General features: G+C 37.6%; 1 protein-coding gene and 1 pseudogene across 1 annotated transcript in view; one reads left to right on the forward strand and one right to left on the reverse strand.

Moving 5' to 3' along the window:
• Window positions 1–12,411, forward strand: part of PPME1 (protein phosphatase methylesterase 1) — a 72,798-nt gene that overhangs the window by 14,315 nt on the left and 46,072 nt on the right. The window lies entirely within an intron of this gene.
• On the reverse strand, window positions 7,553–8,621 carry LOC123804176 (cytochrome c oxidase subunit 6A1, mitochondrial pseudogene; annotated as a pseudogene).

The following is a 12,411-nucleotide window of genomic DNA, read 5'->3' on the forward strand; positions in this document are numbered from 1 at the left end:
TCTGTATACTAACATTTTTCTCACTAAATATTGGAAAGTTACAATCTTTTATTTGGTAATTAAAGAAATTACTTTCCTAATCCAGGTCATAATTTAATAAGGATAGTACTTCAGATTTTTATAACATTTAAGAATATCTTCACACTAGGTATCATCATTGTGAATCCTTCCCTGACCTGATTCCATTCCCATCAGTGTCCCAAACAAGATTGGATGTGCCATCTATGTTTCATGGATTGCTAGGCTTATTTCTGCCTTAGCTTTAGTATACAGTGACTGTTTACTTACCGATTTTCTCCCAGGCATGAGCTTTTTGAGGACAAGAACCAAGTTTTAGGGGCGCCTGGGTGGCTCAGTGGTTAAGCATCTGCCTTCGGCTCAGGTCATGATCCCAGGGTCCTGGGATCGAGCCCCGCATCGGGCTTGCTTCCCTCTCAACTTCCCCTTGCTTGTGTTCCCCCTCTCGCTGCCTCTCTCTGTCACATAAATAAATAAAATCTTTAAAAAAAAAAAAAGAACCAAGTTTTATTAATCAGTGGGAACTTCTGGCCTGCTGATTTCCCAAATGCCCAGGAAGTGTATTAGGGCCTTCCATAAAGGGCATACTCAAATATCACTTTAATTGAATTGGAATTAAACTAGTTGATTATATAAGCAAATTGTGACTGGAAAGAGGATCTAGAATAATTGCCCTAAATATATTTGAAATGAAATATCTTATGAAGTATGTCTTATATTCTACATTATCATGGCATTCAGGCGAGTCTGAGAAGGGAGTTAGTTATATGGTGGTTGGTTCTGAACTATATACTTATTAGAGTCTTCTTTATGGTCTTTATTGGCTTGTAAACTCTGACTCCAAACCTGCTGCTTTCTGTCTAAACAGAATAGTAACTTACATAAGTTCTGATCCCTGAGTATAGCTACAAACATTGATTATAAGAATGAACAGCTACAATTAGCCCTTGTAAAACATAAAAAAAAAAAATGCCTTAAATTTTGAGAAGAATATCTAGCCTAAAATTGTTTTGGCTAGTATCTGCCTACAGTATCTTTGTCTCTTGTATTTTGGAACTTTTGTCTCTTTTAAATAATATATAGCTGGAATTTAAAAAATCTTCTCTGAGGGAGATTCAGCTTCATTTTTTTGCATGCATTATCCTAGAGAATATTCTAGTGAGTTTAGTCTATTCTTGATATATTTAGATTTATTTCTACCATCTTATTTTGTATTTTGTTCCATCTGACCTGTGCTCCTTCTTCTTCTTCTATTTTTTTTAAATTCATGTAGTTGTATTATAATCTATCTATTCTTTGAGTGGTTATCTTAACATTTTTTGTAACAGTTTTATTGAGATGAAGTTCACATACCATACAACTGACCCATGTAGAGTATATGCTTTTTTTTTAAGCATAGTAATATAGTTCCACGATGAATTTTACAACACGTTCAGCACCCTAAAAAGAAATCCTCATACCCATTAGCAGTCAGCCCTCAGGTTCCCTCAAACTTCCCAGCCCTAGGCATCCACTCATCTATTTTCTATCTATAGATTTCCCTAATCTGGACATTTACAGTAATGGAATTATATTGTGTTTGTGATCTTTTATGATTGGCCTCTTTCACTCAACATAGTATTTTCAAGGTTCATACATGTTGTAGCAGGTTGTAAAATTTCATTCTGAATAATATTCCATTGTTTGGATACCAGATTTTATCCATTCAGTGGTTGATGGACATTTGAGTTGTTTCTACATTTTAGCTATTACAAACAATGCTGCTGTGAACGTTTGTATACATGTTTTAAGGTGAACATTTGTGGCCCTAGAATGAAGGTTGATTCCTTCAGAGGATTCGCTTTGTTTCCACTGGGGTCCTGAGAGCACTACCAGTCTAGATCCAATTAAATTCTCAACCTGAAATGTCCTAGATGTATAAGTGGTATAAATTTAGCCAAAATCAGTTTGACAACTGTCTGTAGTCACAAGTTTCATCAGAGAAGGATTTTCCCCCCTCCCTTCCATTCTTTTGTTTGTTTCAAGTTTTTATTTAAATTCTAGTTAACATATACTGTAAAATTGGCGGAATTTAGTGATTCATCACTTACATATAACACCCAGTACTCATCACAAGTGCCCTCCTTAATACCCATTACCCATTTAGTCCATCCCCCACCCACCTCCACTCTATCAATCCTTGGTTTTTTCTCTATAGTTAAGAGTCTCTTATGGTTTTTCTCCCTCTCCTCCCCCCTCTTTTCCTATGTTCGTGTGTTTTGTTTCTTAAATCCCACATATGAAAAAATAAAACAAGACAAAAGAGGAGAGGGAGACATAACTGGGTTAACTGGGTGATGGACATTGGGGAAGATATATTTTAATTAGCACTGGGTATTATACAAGACTGATCAGTCACATCAAACATAATACATTATATGTTAATTTAAAAAAACTTAAAAATTCCACATATGAATGAAATCATGTGGTATTTGTCTTTCTCTGACTGACTTGTTTTGCTTAGCATAATACATTCTAGCTCCATTCACATCATTGCAAATGGCAAGATTTCATTCTTTTTGAGGGCTGACTAATATTCCTGTGTGTGTGTGTGTGTGTGTATACACATATACATATACATATATATACACACACACACTACTTCATCTTTATCCATTCATCCATTGATAGACATTGGCTGTTGTTGATAATGCTCCTATAAATATCAGGGTGCATGTGTCACTTTGAATCAGTATTTTTGTATCAGGTAGATACCTAGTAGTGTAATTGCTGGGTTGTAGGGCAGTTCTATTTTTAACTTTTTGAGGAACCTCCATACTGTTTTCCAGAGGGGCTGCACCAGTTTGCATTCCCACCAACAGTATAAGAGGATTCTTTTTCTTCTGCATCTTTGCCAACATCTGTTGTTTCCTGACTTGTTAATTTTATCCATTCTGACAGATGTGAGGTACTGTCTCATTGTAGTTTTGAATTGTGTTTCTCTGATGATGAGTGGTGTTGAGTACCTTTTCATGTGTCTGTAGCCATCTCTATGCCTTCTTTGGAAAAATGTCTATTCACATATTTTTCACAATTGCTAAAACTGATACACGAATTCAGCAAAGTTGTAGGATACAAAATCAATGTACAGAAATCTTTTGGGTTTCTATACACCACTAATGAAGCAGCAGAAAGAGATATCAAAGAATCAATCCCGTTTACAACTGCACCAAAACCGATGAGATACCTAGGAATAAAGTTAGCCGAAGAGGTAAAAGATCTGTACTCTGAAAACTATAGAATACTTATGAAAGAAATTGAAGATGACATGAAGAAATGGAAAAACATTCCATGGCTCATGGACTGGAAGAACAAATATTCTTAAAATGTCTATACTACCCAAAGCAATCTACGCATTTAATGTAATCCCTATCCAAATACCACGAGCGTTTTTCTCAGAGCTAGAACAAACAATCCTAAAATGTGTATGGAACCACAAAAGATCCTTTCCATTCAGTGCCAAGTTTCAAGACAGATATTTTTTCTTTAGTCCTGGGATTGGGGTAGAAAGCAGAGTTAATTCTACTTTACCCTTTCACTGATAGTACAATCATTTGAGACACCCGCTTTATGAGAGAAAGGTTTCCTACCAGGCTGCCCAACAAGGCTCCCCACCTTGGCCTTTGTGTCCTGTTCTGTGTGTCCCAGGGAACCCCCCAAACCTCCATTTAGATAGTTGGTAAATGCTACCAAGATAAAAGCCAGCTTTACTGTACCAAATGCCTCTCTGGGTCCCCACCTTTACTTTTGGCCTCAATATTCCATATTCCTTACTTTCTTGCCAGGTCATCTATGCATTTAAAAAGAATGAATGGGGGCGCCTGGGTGGCACAGCGGTTAAGCGTCTGCCTTCGGCTCAGGGCGTGATCCCGGCGTTACGGGATCGAGCCCCACGTCAGGCTCTTCCACTATGAGCCTGCTTCTTCCTCTCCTGCTCCCCCTGCTTGTGTTCCCTCTCTCGCTGGCTGTCTCTATCTCTGTCAAATAAATAAATAAAATCTTAAAAAAAAAAATGAATGAATATATAATTATATGGCATATATGATATGTAAAAGTCTAATATATAAATAGTCTTACATATTATGTATTGATTTTTATATATTTTTTACGTGCACATACATAAAATTTTAGCCAGTATTTCCAAAGTTGGATCTGTCAAGGTACCTAATTACCATTGATAGAAACAGTCCCTAACATAAAATTTTTATACTTAGGAAAACTGTTAGTCAAGTGTGAAAATGGGGCAATAACATTATCTGGCATGGAGAGTTTCAAAATTAATCTCCCTTTCTCAGGAAGCTCACAGAGGATGTGTTCTATCAAAATAAGAAAATGCATCAAGAAAAATAGTGGATACAGGAATCAAGGATTTAGCACAGGAGAAAGGCAAAAGGAATTCCCAGGGTGATGGTGAAATGACAGCAATTCATCATATCCAGAGAGCAAACAGTCCTATTTGGAGGAGAATGGAAGGTGCCAAGAATGGAAATTTACAAAGAAAAAACAGAACTGATAGATTCTTTTTAAAGATTTTTTAATAATTTTTTTATTATGTTATGTTAGTCAGCATACAGTATATCCTTAGTTTTTGATGTAGTGTTCCATGATTCATTATTTGCGTATAATACCCAGTGCACCATGCAACATGTGCCCTCCTTAATACCCATCACCGGCCTATCCCAGTCCCCCACCCCCTCCCCTCTGAAGCCTCCAGTTTCCCAGAGTCCATAGTCTCTCATGGTTCATTCCCCCTTCTGTTTACCCTCCCTTCCTTCTTCCCTTCCTTCTCCTACCGATCTTCCTGCTGTTTCTTATGTTCCATAAATGAGCGAAACCATATGATAATTGTCTTTCTTTGCTTGACTTATTTCACTTAGCATAATCTCCTCCAGTCCCATCCATGTTGCTGCAAATGTTGGGTAATCGTTCTTTCTGATGGCTGAGTAATATTCCATTGTATATATGGACCACATCTTCTTAATCCAGTCATCTGTTGAAGGGCATCTTGGCTCCTTCCACGATTTAGCTATTGCGGACAATGCTGCTATGAACATTGGGGTACATATGGCCCTTCTCTTCACTGTGTCTGTATCTTTGGGGTAAAAACCCAGTAGTGCAATTGCTGGATCATAGGGTAGCTCTATTTTTAACTTTTTAAGGGACCTCCACGGTGTTTTCCAAAGTGGCTGTACCAACTTGCATTGCCACCAACAGTGGCAGAGAGGGATCCCCTTTCTCCACATCCTCTCCAACATTTGTTGTTTCTTGCTTTGTCCATTTTTGCCATTCTAACTGGCGTTAAGTGGTATCTCAAGGTGGTTTTGATTTGAATTTCCCTGATGGCTAATGATTTTGAACATTTTTTCATGTCTGTTAGTCATTTGTATGTCTTCATTGGAAAAGTGTCTGTTCATATCTTCTGCCCATTTTTTGATTTGATTATTTGTTTCTCATGTATTGAGTTTGAGAAGTTCTTTGTAGATCTTGGATACCAGTCTTTTATCTGTAGTGTCATTTGCAAATACCTTCTCCCATTCCGTGGGCTGCCTCTTAGTTTTGTTGACTGTTTCCTTGGCTGTGCAGAAGCTTTTTATCTTGATGAAGTCCCACAAGTTCATTTTTTCTTTTGTTTCTCTTGCCTTTGGAGATGTGTCATGAAAAAAGTTGCTGTGGCCGATGTCAAAGATGTTACAGGCTATGTTCTCCTCTATAATTTTGGTGGATTCCTGTCTCACATCAAGGTCTTTCATCCGTTTGGAGTTTATCTTTGTGTATGGTATGAGAGAGTGGTCAAGTTTCATTCTTTTACATGTAGCTGTCCAATTTTCCCAGCACCATTTATTAAAGAGACTGTCTTTTTTCCCCTGGATGTTTCTTCCTGCTTTGTCAAAGATTAGTTGCCCAAAGAGCCGAGGGTCCATTTCTGCGTTCTCTATTCTGTTCCATTGGTCTATGTGTCTGTTTTTGTACCAGTACCATGCTGTCCTTTAGTATAGCTTGAAATCTGGCAACATGATGCCCCCTGCTTTGTTTTATTTATTTATTTGACAGAGAGAGAGACAGCCAGAGAGAGAGGGAACACAAGCAGGGGGAGTGGGAGAGGAAGAAGCAGGATCCCAGCAGAGCAGGGAGCCCAATGCAGGGCTCGATTCCATGACCCTGGGATCACGCCCTACGCCAAAGGCAGATGCTTAACGACTGAGCCACCCAGGCGCCCTGGACCTGATAGATTATTTAATGTGATTGTATTAAGAGAAATTTTACAGATTTCTCAAAGGCTTTTTTTGTTGATGTTAAAAAAATTTTCATTGTGAAATATACATACAGAAAAGTTTAAAATATGTATGTGCAGATCAGAGAAGAATAAAATAAATTCCCATGTATCTATCACCTGGCTTATGAAAGAACATTATTAGCACTTTAGAAGCGTGTTTACTTCTCCCCAAAAGCACCTCCACTCCCCACGGTCTTGAATTGCGTGTTTGTCATTCTCTTGCTTTTCCTTATAGTTTTATCACCTGAGCATGTATCCATAAAAAAGATACTATTTAGTTTTGCCTGTTTTTGAACTTTGTTGTTAATGGAATCGTACTGCATTTATTCTTCTATGCTTATTTCTTTCTCTAAATGTATTTTTGAAATTCACCTATGTTACTGCTTGTAATTCTAGCATATCCCTTTCCACTGCTGTGTCATATTCAGTTATCTGAATGTATCTCAATTTATATATTCCACTGGTGATGGACTCTTAGTTTGCTTGTTGTTCTTTTTATGGAGATGCTTCTGTGAACATCTTCTTATGTGTATCTTAGTGACTGTGTGCAGATTCAGATGTGTCCCTGTAAAATGAAATAACTAGACTGAAGGACACTTGTTCAATTTTACCAGGTGATGCCTCACTGTTTTCCAGATAGTTCTCCCATTTACACTTCCACCCAGAGTGGATGACAGTTCATCTGAGTTAGATCCTTACCAATACCTAGTAATGTCTGGCTTCGTATTTTGCCAACATAATGGGTGTGAAATTATACCTTATTGTGATTTAAAATTTCATGTCTCTAAAACATAAATAAATAAAATAAAATTTCATTTCTCTAAATATGAGCGCAATTGAGAACCTTTCATAATGTTTATGAGCTATTTGTGTTTCCTGCTTTGTGAAATGCCCACTAATATCTTTTGCCTATAAAAAGCTCTTGTGAAACAATTAGTGAGTTTAATAAAAAACTAAGCAAACAAAAAATTAAGAGGTCACACAAGAAAGAAAATGTAATCAATATACTATGGGGCTCAGCTGTGAACAGTATTTCTCTTATAACTAACATTTATGAAGTACGTTTTATGTGCCACTTGTAATCATTTTTCAGAGCTTACAGTTGAAGAAATTGAGTCAGAGATTGATTTGCTAATGATTGTAAAGCTTACAATTACTGGAAATAAAACTTAAACTAAGATAATCTGCACACAGCCATAATATAAAAACTGTATATAGGTTTTTTTTTTTTTCTTGGACCAATCTAAGTTAGTTAATTAAGCCGTCTCATGCCATAAGCAAAGGGATAGAGAAGATCAGTAAACTGGGCATCATTTGATACAAGTAAGGAAGGTGAGCTTAAGGTGCCATATACTTTTCTGGTCCGTGTGCAGAGTCAGGGTCCAAACCAATAATATGGTCCCCACTGGGTAGTGGTCCAAGTTCTCTTCATTCATCTTCATAGCTGGTCAGAAGAGGATTCATGGGAGAGTTATGGAATACAGTATGATAACCATTTCCCCAGGGAAAGGGCTTGGACCTGATGCGGAGATGGGGGTAGGCCATGAATTTGGATCTCTGGTGCTTTCCATGATGTGACTTCAGAAAGACGTTCAGCATGCTCGCTCCTACACCGGGGAGCACTACAAAGTAGCTGAGGGCCTTCCACATTTGACCTGAGCCCTCCTTGCGGTGGGTGCCACTTGACATGGACTGCCCCACATGGACCACCCCAGCTGTGCCTGGAACTGACCAAGTAGTCCAGAAACCTGGGACCCAGCCACCACTGCCATTTTCAAACTGGACCAAACCTGTATATATTTTCAATGAAAAATTTTAATTTTGATGAAGTCCAACTCCTTAATCTTCTCTTTTATCATCTCTACTTTTGGTGTTGTAGCTAAGAAAGAAATTGTTGCCTAATTGAAGATCATGAAGATTTACTCCTGTGTTTTCTTCTCAGAGTTTTACAGTTTTAGCTCTTACATTTAGGTTTATGATCCACTATGATTTAATTATGTGCATAGTGTGAGGGAGGGGTCCAATATGTAATCCATATTACAAATGAATATCCAGTTGTCCTAACAGCATTTGTTGGAAAGACTGTTCTTTCTCCAGTGAGTTGTCTTGTCCCTTTTGTTGAAAATCTTTGGACTATATATGTTAGAGTTTATTTCTGGACCCTTAATCCTGTTTGATCTATCTATATGTCTACTCTCATGCTTGTACCACAGTCTTGATTAGTGTAGCTTTGTAGCGTTCCATTTCCTTTTGCTGAAAACCTTCTCAGGATTCAGTAAGGAAGACTCTGTTTAGTAGCTTCAGCCTAATAATAATAACAATAATAAACAACTTACTGAGACACCAAGCTAAGTGCTTTATGCACATTAGCTCATTTCTTACTGTCAACAGATAATCATTAATGTGTTGGGCTGTGAGAGTACATTGGTGAACAAGTGGAGAACATTCTTGTTCTTGTGGATCTCCCATTAGTAGCAAATTAGAGAGAATGATTAGGATAATAAATATAAGAGCAAACTAATTTTAGAAAATGATTAATTCTGTGATAAAAATAGAACAGGCTAATTTGAGAGTAAACAAGGGAGAAGGCTACCTGAATCTTCATTACATCCCCTATAAAATTGGCATTATAACCCCATCTGACATGAAGAAACACAGGCATAGAGAAGTTAAGAGACTTGCCAGAGGTCACATAATTAATAAAGGCAGGACTGGGTTATGAAAACAACTTTTAGTGTGTAGGAAAACGAATTTAGATTTAGGAAGTATTGAGGATGTATCTCCTCATAATTTTCTTCCTTTTTAAAATTTTTATCTTTCTGCTGGAAATAAGTTGTTATGGTCAAAGTATAGGCCAAGGATTCTTATTTAGGATTCATTCATGAGCTTCTTGAAGCCAGTGCAATTGTGTGCAAAATATATGTGTGCACTTGTTTCTAGAGTCAGGGTTCATAGCTCTCATCAGATTCTGAATGGAGTCTGTGACAATAGCAAAGGGTCTATAAACACATTTGATTCACATGGTTTAGGCAGAAGCTATATTTCCCGTGTGTCTCCTACTGCACCACTTTGTTCTCTGTCTGCCAAGCTCTTTCCTCTGGTAGCAAGAGGTGGAAGGAAATTATACATTTATTATGTTGGGCTTGAAACAAACTTTATTCTGACATCAAAAATTCTGTGTACATATATCTCCCAGAGTAGTTTCTGTTATTTTTTTTTCTTTTTACAAATTGTTGGACTTAATAATTCATCTCTCTGTTAGTTCAAAATTTTAGAATTGACTTGGATTCTACTCTCAGTCATCTTCCATATCTTGAACATTCATGAGATTGTTGATTGCTTTTTTGAAAGGTCTTTTTATGTTTCCTTCTTTTTAATTCCATTGCCAGTCTAGACTCTTCTAACCAGGTTATTCCAGCAACATTTTTTTTTTCCAGAATCAAGTCCATCTTGGACCTTTCACCACATTGATTCTAAAATACTTTAATCTGAACCATCCAAACTCTATCAGACTTTTGGGACCCTAACACACAAATAACAGAAAAAGAACATATATTCCCCACCTTATTATATCTAATATTCTTTCTCCATGATCAGCTTTTTTAGTTCTATCAGCTTCTTATAGTTTTTCAAAGCCGTTATACTTATTTCCACCTTGTTGCAGTTAGCTATTTTTGTGTGTCTTTTATCACTGTTCGCTATGATAGGCACCATACTGGGCCCTTCCTTGTGCCCTTCTGCCTGCCTGACATGTCTTCCTTACCCTTCCCTATTTCTGTCAGTCCAAATTCTGTCTGTCCTTCAATGCCTAGCTTAACTTTTTTTTTCTTTGAAGCCTCTTTTTATTTCCCAAGCTAAAAGTAATCTTTTTTTTTTTTTAAGTAATCTTTATTCACTCATTTGAACATTCACAGCACTTTAGCTATACCTCTTAGGGCATTTAACTCTACCTTATGTTAGATATTTACATATTTAACATTAGCTTCTTAAGAGCAGAGACATTGTTATCACTAGTTTCCCAGCATCTCCCATCATCCCACCTCAGTTTCAGCCTAATACATATAACAGGTTCTTGGTGAATAAATCTTCATTTTTAAAGTATAAATTAATCTTGGGGTGCCTGGGTAGCTCATTTGGTTGAACGTCCAACTCTTGATTTCAGCTCAGGTCATGATTCAGGGTTGTGAGATCAAGTCCTGCATCTGCCTCCACGCTGGGTGTGGAGCTGCTTAAGATTCTCTCTCTCTCTCCCCCTCTGCCCCTCACCCTACGAGCGTTTCCTCCCTCCCTCCTTCCCTCCCTCTCTCTCTTAAAAAAAAAAAAGGATTATAGGATATATATTAACCTTGTTATGCTTTTGAAAGTTTTTTTATTACTTCAAAATTCTTCCATTATGACTCTAGGAGAAAAAAGTCATTAATTTATTTTAAAAATTATAACTAAAAAGGCTACATGGGCTGTAATGATTATAAAATAGGTAGGCATAGAATAAAAAGCAAACTATTTTTTAAAAGAACTAAAACTACATCCCTAAAGTACAGAGTAGTCTTTCTGACTAGAATATAAAGATCAATGTGAGATCCTTGCTATCTGCTTCATGTCTAACACTGGTTGCAAAATTACCTGAACTTGTAGCTTATATAAACAATTAGGGTTTTTTTTTAAAGATTTTATTTATTCATTTGACGGGGGGGGTAATAAGCAGGGGGAGCTGCAGGCAGAGAGAGAAGCAGACTCCCCACTGAATAGGGAGCCTGACGTGGGGCTCAATCCCAGGACTCTGGGATCATGACCCAAGCCGAAGGCAGACGCTTAACCAACTGAGCCACCCAGGAGCCCCGACAATTAGGTTTTCAAAGGAATATCCCAGAAAAATCTCTGTGGGAGTAGGAGTGACATTTGGAGGTATAGATTATTGGCTCTTTTTTTTTTTTTTTTAAGATTTTATATGACAGAGAGAGAGACACAGCAAGAGAGGGAACACAAGCAGGGGGAGTGGGAGAGGAAGAAGCAAGCTCACAGCAGAGGAGCCTGATGTGGGGCTCGATCCCAGGGATCCAGGATCACGCCCTGAGCCGAAGGCAGACGCTTAACTACTGAGCCACCCAGGCGCCCCCAGATTATTGGCTCTTTAACCAAATGGGAATTACTCGTATGTTGGTATACATTGGGCAGGCCCTAGAACTTTTTTTTAATGAAGGGAATTAGAAGTGGAAGATGTTCTCCTAGGAATAATTTCTATTTATACAAACTAATTTTTCTTTGGTAATCTTTTCTGGTCCCTGGCCAACTTGAAATGGTTCTGTGACCTTGGCAAAGACTCTGAAAAGGAAATTTCTGATAATATTCTAAAGCCTTACTACTTTCAGAAGCATAAATGAGAGAGTGAGAGAGAAAAAAAGGATCTGAGAATTAATATAACATTGGGGTAAAGAACAGAGGCTTTGAACAGTGATGGAACTGGATTTGAATCCTGTCACTGCCACTTAGTTGTATAACCTTGGGTAAGTTACTTTATATCTCTAAATCTGTTATATGTGTAATGGGCATAAAAATAACTCAAAAGTTTTGTGAGGATTAAATGGAATCATGCCTATAAATTACTTGGCAGAGTGATTCACTCTTGTGGCACAGTAAATGTTAGATACTATTACTGTGATGATATCCTAGGTCCAGACATCAAAAATTCATCCATAGATCCTTAGAATCCATTATAACTTGTTTGACATGCCATGTGTGGTTGTTATACTCAAATTAGTATATGCATAGGTGGATTTGTGAGTGACTGATGAATCAGTAGAATTAAGAATTCTACTTTTAGTTTTCCAGTAGGAATTCAAGTGCAACCAGCAAGCCAGAAAAAAATAGGTCTAGGTTGAAGGTGGAGTTTACTTCTGCATAGGCAGTTTTTCTATCAGAAGTTAGGATATTACCCATTTACTGAGCAACTACTAAATGCCAGATGTAGTAGATTCCTTTAAAAGGTATGTTATTTGGGGCATCTGGGTAGCTCAGTTGGTTAAGCGTCCGACTCTTGGTTTCAGCTTGGGTCCTGATCTCAGGGTCATGAGATCAGCCCC

Source organism: Ursus americanus, chromosome 16 (assembly GCF_024610735.1).
Source record: "Ursus americanus isolate L20-20 chromosome 16, mUrsAme1.1.p, whole genome shotgun sequence".
Classification (NCBI taxonomy): domain Eukaryota; kingdom Metazoa; phylum Chordata; class Mammalia; order Carnivora; family Ursidae; genus Ursus; species Ursus americanus.